This window comes from Papaver somniferum, chromosome 6 (assembly GCF_003573695.1).
Source record: "Papaver somniferum cultivar HN1 chromosome 6, ASM357369v1, whole genome shotgun sequence".
Taxonomy (NCBI): Eukaryota; Viridiplantae; Streptophyta; class Magnoliopsida; order Ranunculales; family Papaveraceae; genus Papaver; species Papaver somniferum.
The window spans coordinates 99,758,225-99,771,368 of record NC_039363.1 but is presented as its reverse complement, the minus strand read 5'-3'; the positions used below and the strand labels follow the sequence as shown (position 1 = coordinate 99,771,368).

Sequence of the window (13,144 nt, the reverse complement as noted above, 5' to 3'; positions counted from 1 at the left end):
AAGCCCATCTCTGACACATGAGGTGCCCTTAGGAAAACTTTTGATAGCTGTCAAGACTTGTGCAGGATTTACAGATAAAGCAGGAGCATTGATGTCTTCTGCAGGAATTGAAGGTGGTGGGGATTGTGGGTGTTTCATTTGGAGATCTTGTAATGTGCCAGGTGTAGGGGGGCTAGCCCATCAGAGGAGAGTATGCGAATGGCCTCAGTATAATGGCCATATGTTAACTTCTTCCTGCAGGCATCCACATTGGAGTTCTTTTGCTTCTTCTTTTTGCCACTGGATTGTCCTTGTTTGTCATTCTGGCTAGAAGATGTAAGCAAACACTGCGCCAACTTACTGCACCCGTTGGGCTCCTTCCATTGAGTCAATGAATGGTTAATAGCAGCAATTTGAAGCTTCTTTCTGTTGCCAGATCTTGCTTCAGACGAATTCTTAGGCATATACAGGTTTAAAGTGCACACAGGCAGAAGAAACAATTGCAGCCATGACTCCACATTAGAAGGACTAGCAATGACTTTCTCTAATACTGCTTTTAGAGTTCGAGAAAAGTTCAATCTGCATGATGGAGGTATACTTACAGTGGTGATAATACGTTTCTGAAAAATACGATTAAGTAAGTCGACTGTAAGGCCACCATCCTGAGCAGTCCGTGACTCATTAACTGGAGAGTTATTAGGTTCAGTAGGTTTTTCAACCCCATGAATTAGAAAATCAATTCTACCCTCATTATATGGACCAGGGATTATATCGTCGGGTTGATGATTACAACAGGATTTCTTCCAAGCATGAGTATGCATGCATTTAATGCAGAGCCACATCTGCATGGCATGCAGACTTTTTTTCCCAAGCAAAGTAGCAGTTAAGGTTGTTGCGTATTCTATCCCGACATTTCTCTTTATCATTGTCAGTGGGAAAATGCTTGTCATGCAGATGTTTGTAAATTGCGCTTTTAGCATACCCTCTGCATGCAACACCTCCCATGCATCCATCGTAGTTCTTGAACGGGCACGGAATTTTGTTGCTTTGAGTTAAAGTAGATGGGTGTTGGGACTGCGATGTGTTTTGGGGGTTCGATGGAGAGCAGGCGTTGTAGTAGGATGGGGATGAAGATGGAGATGAAGTAGGGGATGAAGCGTGGCTGTGTGGTGTTGAAGATGAAGATTTCCTGGATCTTATTATTATTATTATTATTTTTGTAGATTTGTCAACTTTCATATCAAAAAATGGATCAAATCTTATAAGGTAATGCCCATATAAGATTATCCACTGATCCGCCCGGTACATTCCTATGTAAAATTTGTAGATTTAAATCGTTTATCAAATTGAATTTTAGATTAAATTGAAAAATATAATTAACACAAGAACAAGTGTGATCCGTATGGTGTTTATCCGACTAATAGAAAACCAGAATCTGTAATGTAACGAATATTATTGCAAACACAAAAAAGGGACATGGATTACCACCAAATTTTGGTCGGCGGGAACAACCAAATTTTTGCGCATTATTTTATTTCCCCTAAATTTTCTTTTCTCCCGTGAAAACCTAACCGAATCTTGTGATTCTCTGCTCTTCGTTTTTTGTTCTTTTCTTTCCAAGCTTGAAACCCTTCGACAAAACCCATGAATAGAACCTGACCACTTCACCCCATGAATAGAACCCGACCCTTTCATTTTTCACCCCCATAATATCAATAAGCAAGAAGTCGATTATTTTCTCCAACCAAATAAAAACGACGCATCTAGTGGTTAATCAACCCTAAACCAAAACCCATATGTTTTTTCAGTTTTTTTCTCATGAAGTTCTTCATTTTTCAGAGATTTTAAAGATGGAGAAAAGGAAGATATATCAATTCATCCCGTTCCTTGTTATCTTGCATTGATTTTGGGTAAGAAGATCTGTTTTAAATTGAAAACACTTCTTGTTACATGGGGATTTTATAAATCTTGAATTAAATACCGATTTAAATAGGTTTATGTCCTTTTGTGTAGGTTTTCTGATTGGTTCATGTCCCTTAGTTTGCTGTAATTTCTAAACTTCCTTAACTGTGCTGTTTCACAATTTCTCATCAGCGAAAAAAGAAGAAAAAATGTCTTGACCATAATGAACAGGCTATGTTTTAATTCCTAATCATTTGACTTAATATGCTGATAACTTGATGCCCTTTATGTGTTTGTTGAAATGATTACCTAAAATTTGCTTGGTTTTTATAAATAGGTGCACATCTCCAGAACAAGTATCAAGGTCCAGGAGAGACAATATTCAGCTCTGGTTCCTTGATGCTTTTAGTTATGCTATTGCAATCAAGATGGATGTGATGAATTTGAGTATAAGATTGCTTGGACCTTCCTTTTGTTGAGAAGGTAAAACATTTATTGGATTGGCATGGGTATTACCTGCATACCAAAATTTTGGATTGTGTTCAATATAAGCATGTAACTATTAGTGTAGTTTGTATAAAATGGCAAGCAGAAAGTGGTCAGGGGATTACTTACATGGGAAGGGAAATTAGGATCCTACACTTTAGTTGTTTGTGGAATGCCCGCGAGAGGAAAACTTGTATTCCCGGCCAGGTACAGTCAACTTATGTACAGTCGTAAATTAGTACCATCATCAAGCCTTATTTCTTGGTCGGTCACCCACCGTTGTGCGGTCATCTAGTGGATATATACCATATTAGACTCAACTCTAGTCATCCATCTGGTGGTATATGCTCTTAATTTGTGTTGTGACCTTTAAGTTTTCGCTCGGTTTTGAAAGGGTGGGGTTTGTTGCTCGATCAATAAATGGTAAAGAGTACAAGGGATACTTTAGTAGAAAATCATAATATTGGTAATTGTTTCCTGTAATTTTATAAAATGAATCTGAAATTGATAATCAGCCAAAATTTGTGGAACTATATGAGTACTGTTTTTTCTTGAACTTTGCTCACTGTATTAGGCTAGTAGATACAACAGTTTTGAATGAGACAAATATGTATCACCTATGTGCAATTTTATTTAAGAATCTCACTGAAATACTTATTTCTTGGGATAGCGATTAATCTCACTTTACTGCTTTCTAGGTATCCATAGTGCATTAAGGAATCAATGCCCCATATTTGTTGGAGACAATAATCGACGTTCAAGAGAATAAGAGTGCCAAAAAAGAACATGATGTACAGTTTTGTTATTAGGACTTCCAATGTTCTTTTAAGAGGTAATCTTTTCTGTTTGCCGGTGCACAATTTTTTTTTTCAAGCCAAAATGATACTCCAGCTGGTACGTCGCTTTAATTCCTTTAATCAGTGGTTATTCAGTTAGTGACATGATATTGATCGAACGAAAATGATGGCCCTTTTGTTTATTCCTGTTCCTTAGCATGCTAGCTGTATGTATGCGCGCTCTATTCTTTCGAAAAGGAATAACATGATTTTACCTGTGTCTCACATGGAACTTCAATTACAATTGCTACCGACGAATGCTAGCTCAATTTATGTCTGCATAATTTGTTTTTTTTGTTGCATCTTACATGTTGGGTTAATGCTTTAGTGGAAAAGTTTTTTTAGTCAGATGAATTCCGGTGTTTCTATTACTTGCTTGTTCTTTTATTTCTATTAGGATTTGAAACCCTTAACTTTATGCATCTAATATTATTATTGATTTGTATCCTTATTAATCTTTCAGTTCATATTTTCGTCATTGAGTTTAATGCACTTACGTTGTAAATTGTATTGTTTTTGACGAACTAGTTTGTGTGTTGAATTACCGCCTCTTTTAACATTTTGGGTGATTGAGCTATAGTTCTGTTGATAACCAATATTAGGTATTATGTATGTGCCTTCTGGCAATCTGGGTTATTAAGCTATAAGCCTATAAGTTTTTATTTTCTGCTGTTGGCACTTGTTTTGGGGTTAAATGGTGGTTAACACAGTATTATATTTTAAAGTTGGCAAATTAATGTGTGAGATTTGCAGGTTTTGTATGGTTTCTTTTGTTATCAACTGTTTCATCATAAAGATTAAGCCATGCCGCTGGGTTGGCTGTGTTGATTCCGGTAAAACCATTATCTGTCCCCCGTCAACAGTCTTACTCAAGCTATAGTCTAATTGTCACCATTACCTTAGTGAGAGCTGTTATTTACATTTAGTATGCCTATAGATTTTAATTTTTTTCATAGAACAAAGAAATTAGACCCCGGGGTGACAGAGTTGGATACATTTTAGAAATATAAGGCGAAATCAGGACCTAAGACTATCTAGGATGATATATTTCCAGGGGTTTCTGGTTGTTTAGGCGAGACAGTCTTGTATGAGAAGGAATTTCAACATTTCTAGGTTTCAGTTTATGGTATTAATGGTCACACAAGTTGATGTAAGGAAGGTCTGACCATATAAAATGTGTAACCTCTCTACGAGAATACAATATCTATGAAATACAATGTCTTGTTTGTCCTACATCGTTCTGCTTTCTTGTTGACGTCCTTTTTATGTGGGTTGTTGATCTAATGGATATTGGTAATGATTGTTGCAAACTTTTATGTTAATCTCGAAGAAAAGGATGAGAGTTACATTTGTAACTAAGTAGATTCCCCTGGGGTAGGGGAATATACTTTTGTACTTTCTTCCTTCTTTTGGTTGAACTAAGACCCTGTTTCTTTGTGAATATTCAACACTCTTGCAATATTTTTGTTGTAGGTGCGGGAGTAGTTCCTACCATTTATACATGAGAATATATAGCTGCAAAGGGGTTCTCTATCAAAAGTCACTCTCCAGAAATGATGCAAAAATAAGCTGCAAAAGTTCGGCAGTTTCACTTGTGCTTTATTTTCAATGACTTTTATTCCATAATCATCACAACGAGGATCTGCCTCATGTTTTCGATGACCTCAAGAGCTGCTGTGTTACAAATTTCTCATCTGAAGAATGTTAGAATGGTCTACTTTTTCAAATTATAGAAGTGGCTGCTGAAACATTTACACAACTACCAGGACACTAGGAAACTAGTTGGAGGCTTGTACTGTGCTGGAAGACCTGTATGGAGACCAGTTTAGCTCACACCTATCTAATGCACACTCTTCTTGCAACTGGATACATGTTTATAGTTCTACAGTCTTTGTCTACCTTGGTATCTTTCGCTTTGTATACTATGTTAAGGGATGGGTTATGATTGTGTGGAGAATCATAGCAGATGCACTACTATCTCTTCTTAGAGAATTTGTTACAACTGTGAGCCACTTAATTTTGTATTTACTCATAGTTTATTCTAAATGTGCTTGTTATCGGGAATAAATACAACTCACTTTTGCCTGAATTATAGTCTGGTTGGTGTAATTTTACTTATTCCTGTTAAAAAATAAGCTGCTGCATTGTGACAAATTGAAAGACCAAGTGTCCAGTTAGTATATTTGTACCAAGTTGACACACTGACAGTTGTGTCAAACCAGAAGTATTGCTTGATAAAAATAGCGTCAACTCCTCTATCTGTAACAAACATACCTCCAATATGCGCATGTAACAGAAGTACCTACTCTTAGAGTACCATTCGAATGTAGTTGTTACATGAAAATCTGGTCTCACGGTTTTCTGATCATTGAAGTCCTTAACAATTTTGAGCTGGACGCATATACATACACCTGACCCTAGTCGAGATTCAACAAAACCCAAACACGGCGGATGGCTGTCTCGGTCAGAAAATGTGTCTAATGAACCCAACCCTTTGGACTACAGCTACAAACAATGAAACTTCAGCGTCAGGCAAGGCTGCATAAACTAGAGTTGTTAATAACAATAATGCCAGAGCTCGTAGAAGAGGTAACATGAATGATTATGTTCCTCCAAATCAAAAGGAATTAAACAACAACTCGAAAATATTGGAGGAGAGGAGAAAATCAGTTTTTAATATGGCTCAGGATACAAAGAAAAGATGGGGTGATGATGAGGATGATACCTCTTCGGGACAAGTTAACACAGGTAGGTTTAATGTTGTGAAGGACAATGATGGAACTGGTATAGATGATACCGTAGCAAAGGGTGATGATGCTCAAAATAGTGACAGCAAAGAGGGTGAGAACGTTTACGATGAAGCAAATTTGGTTAAAAATTCGGAGCAGGTAGGAAAGATTCCTACAACTGATCGTGAAAAAAATGGCCAACAGTCGACAAACAAGGAGTTAATAATGAAGAACTTATCCCTGAAACAATTGTTGTGGAGAATAATTCATCAACTACAACTGCGAAGAAAACTTCAAGTTCAAAGTTGGAGATGGAAGCTATCAAAATCGGTAAGTGGGTTGATAAACCTGCTAAAGATAATCCCACTATTACTGAAATTATACAGGGGGTTGTTGCTGGTAACAATAAAAGACGTAAACGTACGAATAAATCTAAAAAGAATCTATCGGAAGACAAAGTATGTATGAATAAGAAGAGATTGGACGAAGAGGGGCTAGCAATTTCAAAGTTCGCTCAAGAAATTATTGATGCTGCAACAAATAATCTTATTGATGAATTAGCGCAGAAGGTGTCCAATGAGTATGTGGAACAAGTTGACACAGATTATAATGAGGGGATAGATGCTGATATTAACCGATCAACGATTGTACCTTACATTCCAGGGGGGTCTACAATAAATTCTCCTAACAAAGATAAAGGGTTTGACCCTAATGCGGAGGAAGAAGCTCGGAAAATCTTGAATTGGGTAAATACGAAGTTGGCCATAACATAAGTTAATGGTACTACATCGAGGAGTATTAAAGTGCGTGGTCCTTTACAGTCACATAAACGCAGTTTTAAATGAAGTTATGTTGCTAGCATGATTGCTATGGACACGAGTAATCTGTAGGGTGCTTGGAGTTCGTGTGGTTATGCTTGAAGTTTAACGGGTGTTATAGGTGTTACAGTTTCCTGTAAGGGTCTGCTTTGCCCATTTCTATTTTTTATATTTTTAGAGGTTTTGTCTTCCCTTTATCTATCTAAAGGGTCTGGGACCCTCGGGTCCCTAGTAATTACTTGTAATTACTGTTTTTTGGCTTTAATATTATGACTTACCTAAAAAAAAAAAAAAAAAAACCCAACCCTTTGGACACATAAACAAATCAAAGTGGCTTAATCAGATTCCTTTCCGTCACGAGTTAATAGGCGTGTCTAAAGCCAACCTTTGAACTCTCCACGTACATAATTGCTTAATATGGCCGTATTCTCACATTTGGCTACAGGTGACCAAAAGGTGTTTATGGCTACGGTTGAAGGGTTTACTTTTAAAACCATGACCAAAATGGTGCACTATGGATACAGGGTAGTATAAAACATGGCTATAGTTATACCTATGACCAACATCCACGCAAATAATCCGAAACGTGGCTAGGCTATAAATAGAAAATCATGGCCTATACGAAGGTTTGTACTAGTGGTTCTTTGAGTTCATAGCCTCTAAAGACTTGCAACCTTACAGATCTACAAAGTTTTCTACAAAGAACCCATCCACAAAACATTAAATCTTTTGTTTGTACTAAAAAACCTTTTCCGACAAAGTATCTTTTAGATCTCAATACCTCTGACCACAGAGGAATCTCTGTGAGAATTTAAGGAAAAAAGATCTCCCATAGCATTTAATGAACGTTTTTTCTTGGGAAGTATGACACCCTTTTTAAATTGTTTTCAACATTTAAGTTTGTTTTTTCCAAAGATGTCATAAGAAATTAAATATCCATCTTTTCAGACGTCATTCTAGTACTTTTTACGAAAAAGCTGCTTAGCCGTCTTCCGTGTCAGAGCATTAATTGATACTTTTTGAAGAAGGCACCCAAGTAGCAAAAACTTTCATTTTTTTCTGTGACGACAGGGTAGCAGAAGCAGAAGGCATGCAGAAACCAAGTAATGTACCAACAAGTTCACGACCTGCTGTTACAAGAGGAAGATCTCAAAATCCGTCTCGAAAAAAATCAAAGAAATGAAGCAGAGGATGGACAACGAGAGATAGCAAGAAGAACGGATGCTAACAAACCACCTACTCCTACTGAGGGGATGGGGCAAACATCGGGAGCACAAAAACTCTACGGCCTGCCATTACCGGAACAACCAAACATTACAAAGCCACCTGCGGCCAACAAAGGGTTACCCATAACCTTAGATCCCAAGGTACGAGGGTTGGGGAACCTAATTCCAATACAGCTCGATCCCGATGCTCCGGTAATAGAAGAAGGTGTGGATGGCTCTGAGGTTTCAGATGATAGCACTCCTCAGGGTGGTGGAATCCACGACGAAGAACAAATAGCAGCGTAGGTAGCAGCTTTTCTACTACGAAAAAAGGAGCACGAGGATACAATGCACGCAATGGCCCAGGAGAACCATAACCTAAAGGACATGCTGGAAATATAGATTGAGGGTTCCCAAACTCACCCTCCTTTGAAGAAGGGTGAAAACAGAGCTATCTCATGAAGACGAAGGGGGGGTCTTAACCCACCAGGGGGAGATAGGAGAGCACAACACGATCAAAACGAGATAGATCCAACCTACAAGCCATCTCAGTCTTATTACGATGAGACACTTTCTAGAGATTCTCACAATGTGAACATGGTCATGGAGAAAATGAAGAAAATGAGAAAAGAAATACAAGGTTTGAAAACCGGACGAGCAGGAGCAAGGCTAGAAGTAGTACTCCAAGAATCGACAACATCTTCGTTGTCCGTTCGCATTTAAAGGGAACTTATCCCTGCAAAATGTCTGGTACCTACATTTCAGGAGTACAATGGTACCTCAGATCCCGCAGCCCACCTACGGTATTATAATCGTGTCTTTTCCCATTGGTAAAGAGATGAGGTAGTATTTTGTAGGTATTTCCCTGCAAGCTTAACGGGATCAACATTTGCATGGTATGATAATTTTCCAGCAAACTCAATTGACTCTTTTGAGCAATTGTTTCATGTACAACAAATCAACAAAGTCAGGGTTAGATAGGCTATTTGCTTTAGCTATCGGACCCCAAGAAACATTGATGCAGTATACATATATGTGGAAAAAGACGTGACAAGCAATTGGGAAAGTCAACCCTGAAATTAACATCAATTGATATAAGTTCGGGCTTGACAGAACCTTAGCTATCTTCGTGGAACTTCACAACCGAGATCTAGACTCCGAAGGGGAGCTTCGGGTTATCCAGCATCACTACATCAGACTTGAGGAAATACAAAAGGACAACCCCAGGGCACAAACAAAGAAAACAACGGCTTCGCAGCGAACAAACTCTCTGGAACTAATTCCGGAGGTACCTAAGCGGCAAAACGAAACTGGGGGCAGAACTAGCTTCCGGGAAAAAAGATCAAAATATAGAGATGTCAAAGGCATAGGAAAAGGAAGAGGGACTTTGTAGATAAAGTCTATACAAAACTGAATGCAACTTTTTATCACATTCTCAGCAAGGAGGGAGCGAAGCTTGGATTTCCCTACACTAACACTAGGGGAAAGCAGCCGTATAAAACAAAGGATGCTAAGGAGTACTGTGCATACCACTTATAGTACGATCATACAACTGACACATGCTATCATCTGAGGAATACAATTCAGAGATTCATAGACGAAGGAAAATTCATGGAGTATGTGCAGATACAACCTGCTGATACTGAGGTAGCCTCCTAGAAAAAGGTGGAATTACCACAGGAGGGAAAATACATCAACATGATCACATTCTCAACCGGAGTCTAGGAGTAGCTACTCGAAGATATTCTCGAGCTAGCTCGAAACAGAAGAAATCTAGAAACCCACGAGGTATTCAAGCTAAGTGCCAAATAGCATTTGGAAAAAATGGATGGCTACGCCATTGACACTCTCAACAAAGGACATCAACCAGGAGGTGGAGATGCACAACAATCCACTTGTAATCACTCTTTCGATACACAGATGAAATGTCATGAAGGTCCTCATTGATGGGGGCGCAACTCATTAAATGTGTTGTTCTATGAACCCTACCTGCGTATGGGTTTAACAGATGAGCAAATGTATTCATCCACTTGCACAATATACGGATAAAACGGAGCAGTCTCGAGACCAAAAGGAGAAATTGTTTTGCAGGTACGAGCAGGACCCTTGGAGACTAACACAAGGTTCTGCGTCGTGGATGCACCTTCGCCCTACAATGTCATTATGGGATGACTATGGTTCCATCGCTTAAGAGGGACAACTTCAACTTATCACCAATACCTTTGATTCCCAACACCCATGGATGAAATTGAAATCAAATAAGATCAACAAGATGCAAGGCTATGCAACCTAGCGGAGATCAGGATAAACGAAGAAAGATCCGCGACACAGCAACTCGAAAGAAAAAGACGAAAGGCAAATACCAACGAAGTAAATGATGGAGGCTTCAAAGTTACCGAAGCCCCCTTTGCTCAAGAAGAAAAAACCTCCGCCACCTCGGTAACAGACACTTCTACTAAATGACAATTACAGAAATGTACTCCTCTACAGGCCCAGAAACCGACCTTTTCACCGGTGGAACCAACAAAGAAAATCAACATCGGAACGGAGGCTGAGTTCAAGATGATCAACATTGGAACCTTACTAGAAGAGGACGAGGAGGTGCGACTACAAAGGGTACTAAGGTATTACACATATATCTTTGCATGGTCAATGGAAGACATGCCAGAAATTGATCCAAATTTTGTCTCCCACCATCTTTGGCTCAATCCAGAAATGACACCATTCAAACAACGTATCCGCAAAGTAGCGGATATATACCAAGAAGTAGTGGAGAAGGAATTGCAAAAACTCCTAGCAGCAGGATTCATACGAGAAGTCAATTATCCCACGTGGATATCTAATATGGTGATAGTGCTTAAAAAGAACGGAGATGTGCGTATCTGCATCGACTTTAACAATCTCAACAAAGCATGCCCCAAGGATAGCTACCTGCTACCCAATATTTACCAATTGGTCAATGCAACCGAAGGTCACCAGAGGCTGTCCTTCATGGATGGTTAATCCGGTTACAACCAAATCGCCCTTGCAGAAGAAGATCAGGAGCATACTGCGTTCTTTACACCAAGAAGCTCGTTTTGTTATATAAAGATTCCTTTTGGACTAAAGAAGGAAGGGAGGGGGGGGGGGGGGAAGGGGCAACATACCAACTATTGGTAGACAAAATCTTTAAGCCATGGATAGGAAAGATATTAGAAGTCTGCGAGGACGACATGCTGGTCAAAAACAAAGAGGCGAAAAATCACCTATCATACCTAAGGGAGATATTCGAAGCTATGAGAAACTTTCACATGAAAGTAAACCCGAAAAAATATACGTTCGGAGTTACCTCAGGGAAATTCCTAGGGTACTTGGTGACTAAGCGAGGAATAGAAGTAGACCCTGAAGGGGTCAGATAAATGATGGAGATGTCATCTCCAAGAACGTTGAAAGGAGTACAAAAGATAAATGGAACCTTAGCCTACATGGGAAGGTTCATAGCAAGATCATCGGACAAGTGCAAAGCATTTTTCGACACATTGAGAAAAGGAAGCAGGTTCATGTGGACCATAGAATGCGAGCAAGCTTTCCAAAAAATCAAGAAGTACCTAACCTCGGTGCCTATTCTACAGAAACCGAAGCCGGGTGAAATACTTACTCTGTACTTAGCAGCAACAAGCTACGCAGTGAGTGTAGTATTGATAAGAGACCAGGACCAATGAAAAAAACCTATCTATTACATCAGCAAAACACTCAGTCTAGCGGAGCGTAACTACACAAAGGTGGAGAAACTCATATATGCCTTATTTGTGGAAAAACAAAAACTAAAAATTTTCGACGCACATACCATCCGAGTCTGTAAAATCCCCTTACCTTAAAAAAAATTGTGTCATTAAATGATCGCCTTGCGTTAGATGTATATACCTTCAATAGTAATATTCTATAGATAATTGTGTAATTTATAGGGGAGGAAATCTCGGTATTTTTGGAAAATTGACTATGAAATTTATTAAGAGATTACGGTTATTGATTCTTCTCTAAAAAGAAGAAAAAAAAAACTCAAGAGATGGAATCATCCTCCTAAAAATTTTCCTCTTGAAAACCTTAGCTGCCGTAAGAGAAAATTTGAAGGAGAAGGAGGGTCGATACAAAGACTAAAGACTAGGGTTGTTGTTCTTTCTGCGAAGTCAGATAGGTTTTCTAGCTCTTATACCTTTTAAAAATGATCCAGTATGTTTTAGAAAATTAAGTTCTAAGGAAAACAGAATTAAAAGGAAGAAAAAATCTGCAAATATATTTTTCCCTAATATATTTTTCATTTGTGATCTATGGTGAGTACCAGGGAACCTAGACTACTACCTTTGGTGTCTACCAGTATTTTGTAGAGTAGTCTGTGTGGATGAGAAGTTCACTTCACTTTTCTTAAGAGATGTGCATAAATATAGGATTAATTATAATCACCCTGTTAGGTTTTGTTAACCTTTGTTTTGAACCTCTACTGCTTACTGTACAAGAAGTTGAGAATCTTATTGCTCGTACTTTAGTTGTTTGACCAGACCAAAGAGTTAAGACCCACGAGTTACTGCCTATCTAAATCAAGGTTATTTGACCAGACCAAAGAGTTAAGACCCATGAGTTACTTCCTATCTAAATCAGGGTACCAAAATTAGATAATTAATATCTTGAATCTATGCAGTGTGCTAGATCGTGGATTTCTGGCCGATATGGATCTAGGTAAACATCTTTGATACGGTAGATGTACTTGCAGCGATATGGGGCGTCACTGTGAAATAAATCACATGAACATGGATATGTGTGGGTTTTTGTATCCTGGCAAGATTTTTTCTATAGTTTTTATTTCGCACAACTAGACTCATAGAAACAGTTTATCCTGCTTTTTAGGTAATTAAAAAAAAATCAGAATGTTCACTATCAGCTTAACATGGAAAGTCTGCCTCCTAGTCTTCCTATTAGAGTTGTTAGCCAGCTGTAAAACTTCCCATAACAATAAAAATCCTCAAAATATTTGTTACAGTAATTCATGCCAGAAAATAAACCTCCCATTATGTCATTTCAATCTTCAATACCCTAAACCCTACTTACCAAACTATAAACGCAAAACTGTCGACTACCTTTTCATCCAGTTAAAAAATATTATCAATATAGAAGAGGAGACATCAAGTCATGTTGGAGATCTTGTTAACAAGTTC

General features: G+C 38.5%; 1 long non-coding RNA gene across 1 annotated transcript; it reads left to right on the top strand.

Annotated features, from left to right (window-relative positions):
• The first annotated feature begins 1,557 nt into the window (after window positions 1-1,557).
• Window positions 1,558-5,292, top strand: LOC113288568. The gene is made up of 4 exons (XR_003330661.1): window positions 1,558-1,889; window positions 2,219-2,364; window positions 3,066-3,199; window positions 4,677-5,292. It is a non-coding gene; the product is annotated as an uncharacterized LOC113288568 (long non-coding RNA).
• Window positions 5,293-13,144: the final 7,852 nt, after the last annotated feature.